At 35.3% G+C, this 10,942-nt stretch overlaps 1 protein-coding gene across 2 annotated transcripts in view; it reads right to left on the reverse strand.

Annotated features, from left to right (window-relative positions):
* Positions 1 to 10,942, reverse strand: part of DLGAP1 (DLG associated protein 1) — a 782,098-nt gene that overhangs the window by 442,485 nt on the left and 328,671 nt on the right. The gene's annotated exons all lie outside the window — the stretch shown is intronic.

A 10,942-nucleotide genomic window follows, 5' to 3' on the forward strand; every position in this document is an offset into this window, starting at 1 on the left:
ATATCTTTAATATCAATTTGAGTTCATTTCTAGTTTTATTCTTACTTTGCCTTCTTTAAATGAAAATAAGGCAACCTGTCTCTCTTTCTACATACTTCTGTTTATGTGAGCCTCTGAACTTGCCAGGGTACTCTTTGAAGAGCTCTTTCTCTATGAACAAATATCATGAGAGTGAAGAGTTTTCTTGCCCAGATCTCTGACACATAGTTGTGACCTCTTGATAATACAATTAATCGGAATCTGATAATAGGGAAGCCCTTACCACAAACTGTTGCTACTGTTGCATGCCTGTCCTCACCAGCTGAATTCCAAAGTATACTTTGTTTAGTCTTAAAGAAGGAAACACTAAAAACTAAATTGTGCAGAAAGAATATTCGGGATGATCTAGGAGGAACGTGGCAAAAAGTGTAGGACCTTTGTGACAACCATTAAGAATCTAAATCTAGTGATATGAATAGCAAAAGATAGCTAGAGTGGAAATAAAATATTAGGCCAATAGGGCTAATTCTCAGTTAAGGAATAAGAGAACTGTAATCTTGTCTCCACTTTCTTTAAAAGTTGAATAGGAAGATTTGCATGAGTTAGTACAGAATGAAATGACTAGAAATGGAAGAACAATCAATACTATAACATCAATATTGTAAGAAAGGAAAAATTCTGATGTACTTGAGATTTCTAATTGACTTGATAATCAGCTATGATTCCAGAGGCCTAATAATGTTTCCCAGTTTTAAGAGAGACACTAATGTGCAGAAAGAGAAATGCAATTTTTGGACATAGTTGAAGTGAGAATAAGTTTTGCTTATATAATGTAAAGAATCTGCATTTCAACTTGAAAGGATTATAGAGTCTTGGACATTGGGTAAAGGCAAATAATCCAACACACAGGACTCAGATCCTTTGAGCTATCCAGAACATATTGTGTTATTATGTCAATGAAAGCATATGATTATTTTAGACAAATGGGTCAAGAGAAGACCCTAAAATTAATAAGGAATAGATTTTACTGGCCCAGGACAGCTACAGACCTCACTAAGTATGAGGCTTGTGCTGATTCTGAGGGGAAAAATACTGTCAACTCATGCTATAAAGTTGAATTGACTTGGAGTATAAAACACCAGCAACTCTTAGACCCTGTCTGCACTTCCTTTCTATCTATGAAAGAAGATAGTAAGAGCTTCAGTCATATTTTGGTGGTGGCTGATCATTTTACAAGCAGAAATTACTCAAGCAAAAATCAAAAAGCTTCCATGGTTACTAAAGTATTCTGAGAGAAGTATTTCCTCAGTGTTTGAATTTCCTGCCAGGATCCATCTGGACCATTCAGTCAATCAACACATATTTATTGAGTACTTGCTAAGTGTCAGACATTGTGTTCAGTGCTGGTATTACAAATAAAAACAGAAAAGAAGACAGTTATCTGCCCTCAAGGAACTTATATTCAAATGGGGGAAGATAACATAGAAAAGGGAGCTGAAAGTGCGGGGAGAGTCAGAACCACATAATATTGTTTGGAATTCATTTGCTATTGTTCAATTTCAATTATGTCTGATTCTTCATGGTTCATTTTTTTTTTTTTGCAAAGATACTGGAGTGGTTTGACATTTCTTTCACTAGCTTATTTATATAGATGAGAAAATTGAGAGTTAACAGCATTAAATGACAAGCCCAAGGTCACACAACTAGTAAGAGTCTGAGGTCAGATTTGAATTGAACTCTTCCTGACTCCTGACAGTGGTCTCCATTGAGATACCTAGTTGTCTGTTCTTATGAAAGCATGTGACTAAAAAAAATAATGTAGGTTTGCTTGACATCAAGAAATCTAGAATTACACCTTCAGATCTATTCTATGGAAAACTGGGTGAATTGGTACACACAGCTATCCTAAAAGGAAGGCTTGATTCCATGGTTTTTCTTTTCTCTGTCATTCTTTGTTGGCATTGCTGTTTTGAAGATACGAACTAAATAAATAAAATATTTTGACCACAAATCCAATCAGATGGGATATGTCAGTAAGGCATCAAGGAATATATTCATGTTTTTTAAAATTTTTTTAGAGCTAGTGGTTCTTTTAGCACTCTCTGGTCCAATCCATAATTTTATATATAAGAAAACTGTTGTTACAATGACTGGCTCACTTTTATGTAAGTTAATGAAAATTCTAGAGGATAATTAAAACAAAACAACACTATATCTTGTTTTGCTTGAACCTGTGGCTAGTAATATATCACTTCCTTTTGATTTCTCTGTTTTCCAGCCCTTCAATTTTAAAATCTAAAGCCATCATTTAAATAAAGTATCAGAAAAAGTACCAAATCCCTGTGTTGAAAAAATCTGGTGAACAAAAGGGAGCATCCCGTTCTTAGTGTTTTCTTTCTTTCTTATTAAAACATTTTTTTTCTGTGCCAATGTTCTAGACACTGTGCCCAATACTGAATCAGACAAAGTCCTTGCTAATTTGGTTCATAAGCAAAATAATATAGTCAGTACCCAAGGAAAAGAAAGTATTCCATGTTAGGGGAGCAATCAGCAGACAACAAAGGTCAGGAATATATCCTATGTTGAAGTACAAATGAATACTATGTATTTTTGTTCTTTATAATAAAAAATAGTATTATAACACATAATACCATAACAATGTTTGCTACACATGAGTAAAAACAAGAAATCATATGACTGTATTGACAGGTGTCATATAATATGAAATAAAAATGGGTATAATAAAAATAATTCAGATGATCAGCCTATCAAGAATCTATCAATAAAACACCACATGCTAGGCATTGTGTTAAGTTGTGGGAATACAAAAATAAGAATGGAAGATGATTCCTACTCTCAAGGAGTTTTCATTCTAAGGGAAGATATATATACATCAGCACATACAAGATAAATACAGAGTAGGTGGAAGATTGTCTTAAAGTAGAGGACATTGCATTAGCAGCTAGGTGGAGCAGGAATAGTCTTCTGGAGAAGGTGTTTGATATAAATTTTAAAGTTAGTTAGGGATCAAAAGATTCAAAGGTTGAGGGGAAGATCATTCTTTTTTTTTTTTTTTTTAAAAGATTTTTCAAGGCAATGGGGTTAAGTGGCTTGCTCAAGGCCACATGGCTAGGTAATTATTAAGTGTCTGAGACCAGATTTGAACCCAGGTACTCCTGACTCCAAGGCCAGTGCTGTATCCACTGCGCCACCTAGCCGCCCCAGAGGAAGATCCTTCTAAGCAGCGAGAATAACCAATGTGAAGGAACTGGGATGGGATATGAAGAATAGGAGAGAGCTGGAGACACACAGGATTATAATTAGATGAAGAAAATTCACAATTCATAAATGTGGTGATGGAATACTTCTGGGTAACTGCAAGATCAAGGCTATTACCAATACTTTGGGTAGGTGAGGTGGAGTGCAGAAATGGATTATGAAAGTTGAGTAAAGGAAATGGAAAGTTGGTATATTTGGACAGTAACATACATATGACATGGTTGGGAAAATGGGTAAATACTAGATAGATTAAATTTTGATTGAATGAATCTAGAGAAAGATAAGTTGTCAAATAATAATTGTAAAGAGAGAGTCTAGAGATCAAGGAGCATTCCAACTCCATTGTAATAGCCAAAAAGTTGGAATATGAATGAAAGATGAGTGGGAAGGGTGGCTAAAAAAAGCCACAGTGAAATCAGAGGAGAGCAAGATCAGAATAAGTGGCAAAAGATGAAAGGAGTGAGAAAAGCATAGATTTAAGATGAAAATTTATTTGTTCATTATGGAATAGGTTTTCTACATTGCACAGTGGAAGGTGACCATATATAAAACAGGACATTGGGGAATTAGGGTTGAGGGAAATGGGGATGAAGGAACAGTTGAATGTTCCTTTTTTGGCAGGTAGGGATTCAGTAATTATAGAAAAGGGGAGAACAGGATGAGGTGGTTATATGCCACTGGGGAATGAGTGCAGGCAAAGTAAAAATGAAGAAAGCTTGTGTCTATTCCTCAACTAACTGACTCGTATTTTTATGAATTGGAGAAAATCTAGGGATGCTATGTCCCTAATCTCAATTTTAAATTGGAAAGTCAATCAAAGAGATGGGAAATGATTTATCTTAGTCTGCAAATGCCAATGAGCAAAGTCTGGCTGTATTGTATCCTCAGGCTCTTCTGAAAGTCTGGTGAGGAAGTGAGGAATGGAATTATAAAACTATAGCATCCATTGCAGAGGAAATGAAAGGATACCTCATTTAACTCCTATCCAAACCATGAATCTCATGTGTAAGATCCTTAACAAGTGACCATCTAGCCTTTCCAGTTGAGGCCTTCTAATGATCAATTAGGCAAACAATCAATAGACTTTTATTAAGTGCCTACTATGTGCTAGGAACTATGTTAGGTATCAGGAATGGGAAAAAAACCAAAAGAAATAGTCCCTGCTTAAAAGAATTTATATTTTATAGAGGATAAACATGTGGAAAAATAAATATTAAATATATACACAGTAAATGTGCTACTTTCAGGAGTTACTTTCAGAAGTAGGGCAGATCAGGAAAGATCTGACAAAAAGAAATAAATACTGAGCTGAATTTTAAAGGAGGTTAGGGTTAAGCAAATTTGAGAAGAAGATGCATTCTAGCCATGGAAACAGCCTGCACAAATTACAGAAATGGGAGAAAGAACATCATGCATGAATGGCATAAGCCAGCTTGATTGAACTATATATTGGGGATTCTTAACTTTTTTCTTTAAGAAAATCATCCTAGCAGCAGTGTAGAACATAGACCAGAGAGGGGAGAGAATAGAGGCAGGGATTCCATAGTTTTTGGAACTACCTGAAAAGGAATATATTCAATGGGAGAGGGTACAAAATTTAGGGGTTGTCTGACATTTTAGTTTAAATTATTTTTATTCCTCCTTTTGTCAGTGGAATAGTCAATTTATACTGCTGGAGGACTAGGACCTTATGTTCAATTTCCTTTGTGTAGATACTTAGTATTTTACACATAGCAAGTTATTCCATTATTTGTGCTTGCCTACCTCAAAAGAAACCTTAAACTCAATTCTTTTCTAACTACATTACTTGCTAGAAGTGAGGTTGTTTCATTCTTAGGATTACTTTCAACTCAGTTACATAGATTTGAAGATTTACAAAATACTTTTCTCATAGCAACCTAGATAGGGAAGGAATTACTATCCCATTTTATATATAAAGAAACTGAGGCTTGTGGAGGAGAGATGAGTGCCACATGGCTAACATGTTTCAGAGTGAGGATTTGAATTCAGATTTCTTGACTCCAATTCTAAAGATCTTTCCATTGGATTAGATTTTCTGTTAGAAACAAATATAAGATGATTCTACTACTTAAGTCAAGGATAACTGTATATTTTCTTTAGGTTTTTTTTTTTTTTTGGCAAGGCAATGGGGTTAAGTGGCTTGCCCAAGGCCATACCACTAGGTAATAATTATTATGTGTCTGAGGCCGCATTTGAACTCAGGTACTCCTGACTCCAGGGCCTGTGCTCTATCCACTGCACCACCTAGCTGCCCCAACTGTATACCTTCTTAAATCTGGTAGGTATAGTAGCTAGAAAATGCAGTCAGACTCAGCTGGCCTGAGAATAGCATTATTAGCTTGTTTTTTTTCCCTTCTCTTTATATTTAAACAATTCAAACTGATGGACTTGTGAATGAATGCCTCCAATCTATCCAGTACTCCTGATTAACATCATTGAACAGAGTCCATTTCAAAATCACTTTTGCAAAGTAAGTTTTTTTACTGCACCTAGGACTGAATTCTAATGAACTTGACCCCTAACAATGCTTAAGATACCATATAACTACAGAATTGAGATGTAGGGAAAATTTTTCATTGAAACATAGTACTCATTTTCCTGTGCTTTTTTAAGGTAAAGGTTATTTTACATTTTAAAAAGTAAATGAACATAGGAGAAAATGAAATTTTGATTTTTAACTGTAACTTTAATATGCTAAAAGTCTAGCATTATTATTGCCTACTTATGGGGGAGAAGCAAGTCTGTACTGATTAATATAAAGTTACACAGGATAGTGTCAAGAATGGGAGCAGAATTTAGCAGTTCCTGGTCAGTATACTTAGGATTTAAAACATGCTGCTTTCCTAAGGCATCAATATTTAAGGAGAATGAAGTCTAAATCACCTGCTAAGTGATTCTGAGGTATTTTATTAGTTCTTTAGTGGGATCTAGAACACTTATATTGCTAAAACTGATAGATCTGAACAAGGCCCAGATTGGTGATTGGTAATTGTTGTCATCTGCTAGTACTTGCCTTGGAAGCATCTGGTGGAAGTTGGATTGTTTTTGGTTTTTGAAGCAGGCTTCAGTGAAGTGACTCAACCCCACTTTGCGTCTCCCCCCCCCCCAACCTGGAGAGAAATTCTGGTTGGGAAGGAAGATGTCATTTTCTAAAAATATGTAGACATGTAAGAAAATCCTAATAAGAATCTTCCTGATATAACCAAAAATGTCTGAATAAGCATGAGATCTATGGGGGAGTTTGAGGGGGGTGTTGAAGGAGATTTTTATAAAAACTGCAACACTGAATGCATTAAGCACAGGACTGGGAATCAGAAGGATTCAAACTCAAGTATTGGTGTTATCTAGAAATTGCTGAAGAATAAGTCATTTAAAATCCACAAGGATCAATTAATTGTACCAGTTGTGAATTCAAAGAAGCCTTACTTAGAACTATTTAAGTTTGGGAAGATGGGTATCTGTGCTATCATAGAACTTGGGAAGAATAAGTTCAACTTGGTGTCCCTGTAAAGTGCATGTCCCTTTGGGGACAATAATTATGCAAGGCTGAATTAGTGAAAAGTCAGTGTTTTTTCTGTCTTTCTGTAGAAATGTTTGACTTCATTCCATGGACAGCAAAACAATCAAAACAACAACAACAACAAAACAAACAAAACCCCTATATCTCTCCAATAGTATGTGTAAATTATATGGATTCATCAGAACAGTAAAAAAAATTGAGAAACTGATTTGTTCATATTTAATTTATTCAAATGCTTAGATGTGATTTCTTTGTGGAATATTTGGTGAGATGACTTTTTATGATAAACTAAATTCATCATGCAAGAAAATTATATACACTTTCAATGACAATCTGGGAAAAAAATCCTACAGATTGACAAATTCAGTCAATCTGCTAATTCCTGGATGATGGCTCCTTTATGAAATATTCTGCAGGAACTGAAATAAACTCTGACAGTCTTACACTGAATCACATCATTTCCCCTTCCTTTCCTATTGCATTCTGGGCTGCCAAAAGGGATGAATAGATTAAACTTGTTTCTTTGCTTCTGAATTAGGCACTGTGGAGAAAATACAACTGGATGAATAATAGTCACTAGTGTTCAAAAACTCATAAAGGGAAAATAAGACTTTCAGCTCTTTTTTGATTTTGAATAATGGAAAATTCAATGAAATCTGAGTAAGATATTGAATCATTTCCTTAAAGATTTTGCTGAATTTTACTGAGGTGAAAATTTTCTTGCTCAACTGACTAACTTCTCTTCTTTTCCTTTTCCTCCAGGGCTACTCTTACCTAATTCCTATTATCTTGTTTTCTTGTTCTATTTCAGTCATTAACCAAAATGGGATGGAATGAAGGTTGAAGAATCACCACCTTCCCCCTCCCCCAAGATGTCATGTTTCTTTTTAATTGATATCATGATATCAATATCATGTTTCCTTTTAACATTCTGGAGAAGAGGTAGCTTGTACTTTTGCTGAAGTGAGACAGGGAATCTTTAGGCCATAGATTCATAAAGTAAAATCTCAAAATGAAAAGAAGAGAAAAGCCTTGTAGTCCAAATTATTTAATAATTCCCATCAGTCTGCTTTTCATTGATTGACCTTCCACATGTAAGTGGAGGAATCAGAAGAACTATTTTCTCTTGCCTACCTGCTGAGATGTCCGATTAGTTTAGTGCTTTGCTTTTCTAGTGAAGATCAGTTTTAACTTTATACAAAATGAATAGGAAATACACAAATTGATAAATGAAGAGAATATATTGTCTGAGTTCTAATTTTAAGAAGTTCATCAAGTTAGAAGGTATTGCTAATGTTTCGCCAATTAATTCTAAAGTTTTGATTCAATACCTAGCACAGGTCTTGGAACATATTTATTGAATAAGTGTTTGCTGAATAAATGACAAGAAGGTTCATGCTCTTATGAAAAGGTAGCAGATATTTATCTACAAGCATAAATAACCGGGCATATCACTAAAAAGCAAGACTGGCTTCTTAAGTTATATTAATGTTTGCCCTTCATTTTTGAAGAAGATCATGACATCAGGGAGGTGATTCCATGATAAGCACAGAAATTTGGATTTGAGTGAGGGGAGCAGTGCTAAATTAACAGCCTTACTTTCTCCTCCAGAATCATCTGAGTCCAGTGGCCAGATATAGATCAGGACGACTGGAGATGATCTGGGATGGAACTCCAGTCCTCCTGATTCCAAGGTCAGTAGAGTATGACAATGCCAGTCACAACTCTACCTTGGAAGTGAGAGTTTGAAGTCTTTTAAAAGTTTGGGAAATTTCTCAGTTATGAGGTAACTCAATAAGTAAAAAGAGACAGAATCTGAATATTCTGAAGTTAAAAACAGACAACTGTAGTGTAAAATTCAGCCCCAAACATCAATGGTAATTTAAATGATCTGATGAATCTCTTAAAGATATGGAAATTTTCATCTTTTGGTCCCAGAAGAATCACATCATGTGAATGACATGGCTATTCCCTTCATTGATGCATTTGGCATCACTCCCATACTTCCCCTTTAATCTTATGCACTCCTATCCATGCTGAAGGTCTTTATTTTGTCGTTGTTTTTATTTTGCAAGGCAATAGGGTTAAGTGACTTGCCTAAGATCACACAGCTAAGTAATTATGAAGTATCTGAGGCTGGATTTGAACTCAGGTACTCCTGACTCCAAGGCCAGTGCTCTATCTACTGTGCCACCTAGCTGCCCCACTGAAGGTCTTTTTAAAGTTCATTTGACAAAGGTTACAAAATGGATAATATTATACCTTTGATTACCTTACTCTTGCCATATCATTGGCCCATTTTCTTTTGCAAGAATTCCTATCTTTGATAAAATCCGTTTAAAATGCATTTTTTAAATTTTAAACAAAATGTCTAAAATGTTGGACTTGAAGGGAAAACTAGGATCAATTTTTTATAGTAGCTTATCCTTACTGAGACAAAGATTATGTGTAACAACTATATACAAAAAAGTTATAAAATCATCCTCTGTTTTACAATGATAAAAGGAAAACCATCAAAATCATCCAAACAAAGTATGTAAGGATTTTGTTGTTGTTGTTAAACAGTGAGAATAAAATAACACTGAAATATAAAGACAGAAAGTTGAATGAGCATGTCACTATAGAGAAAGAAATTTTCACAGAATCAATTTGTTCTCCCCCCATTTCTATTTGATGAAAACATATAATTGATCATTTAGTTTTAAAAATGCATTATGCCAGTATACTTATACCAGTTACTTTATGTACATAAAGGAATGGGGGAAGGGAATCAAAGAAGGGAGAAAACTATACTGTAGTGGTCTAGATGTGTATGAACCAAATGTTGGTTCTAATTGTGAATGTATCATTTTCCTTGGGAGCATGGTTCTTTAAGTGGTATGTTCCTCTTACACTACCACTGAACCATCTTGTCCTGCTACCTTCTTCATTCCTCCTTTAGGCTTTTCATCAGCCATAGCCTAGGTTTGAGTCCTGGGGTCTCCTCAGCTACTGCTTCACAAAAGAACCAGGTTAATCCACAACAAGAGAATGGAGGGAGAAGCAGCAGTGGTGGACACAAGAGGAAGAAGAGCAGGAAGAGGAGGACAAGTGAATGTGAATGATGATGATGATGATGATGATGATGATGATGAGGGGAAGGAACAGAAGGACTGATGACATTCTTTATAGTATTTCTATAATTCTTGGTTGATAATGTATCACAGCCTGTTCACTTATGCCTACCCTTGTCCTTTGAGTGACTTTCAACTTAGCTTCTTCACAGAATGTGGTATTCCATGATTTAGTAGTCACATAGCATCAATGAACAGTACTTTATAAAACTAAAATATTCTTTATAAGATAAAATAGACAATATGGGCTACTTCAAAAATATCTGTTAGTCAGATCCAAGTTTTCTAAAACCTCTGTTGGTGGAATGAATCCCTAAGAGTATTTTTAATAATATGCATACCATATACTTCCAATGAGGTCATTTGATCTTGGACAAAAGGTAGGGCCTTTGAATCATAATTCACATGTTGCTTTCCTACCTTTTGAGATTTGTTTTATAATTCTTGCTTCCCACAGTCTCAACTTCAGTCATATTAAATAATTCTCTCTTTCCTGAACATATTCTGTTGCTTTCCTGCCTTAGTGTCTTTGTTTACCATGTTCTCCTTGCCATTCTCCCTCCCCTCTTTGAGCATATGAAAAAATTTAGAAATAGAAGGGAGCTCCAAGGTCATCTAGAGTGACTTTCTAACTTTATGGATAAAATAACCAAGACCAAGAGAGATTAAGTGATTTGCCCAATAAGTCAGTAAAACGCAGTGTAGTGTAATATAGGAGAGAACTGGGCCTGGGGGTTTATATTCCACATCTGATGCTTACTGATTGTGGGTCATTTGGCAAGTCACTCACTGTGAGTTACAGAAAAGATGATTTGCTTTAGTAGAGATAATTTCCTCATTTAAGAGTTCTCAAACAATGACATTGCAGGTATGGGTTTTATTCCTATCTATGTTCCCAGGAGGTAAATATTACATGTGGGATTTGAATCTAGATGGAATCCAGAGCATATGCTCTTTCTGGTCTAACACACGGGCTTCCCTTTTGGTTACTCAGTTCCTACCAAACATTAGTGAACAACTTAATTGTTGC

Source organism: Macrotis lagotis, chromosome X (assembly GCF_037893015.1).
Source record: "Macrotis lagotis isolate mMagLag1 chromosome X, bilby.v1.9.chrom.fasta, whole genome shotgun sequence".
Taxonomy (NCBI): domain Eukaryota; kingdom Metazoa; phylum Chordata; class Mammalia; order Peramelemorphia; family Peramelidae; genus Macrotis; species Macrotis lagotis.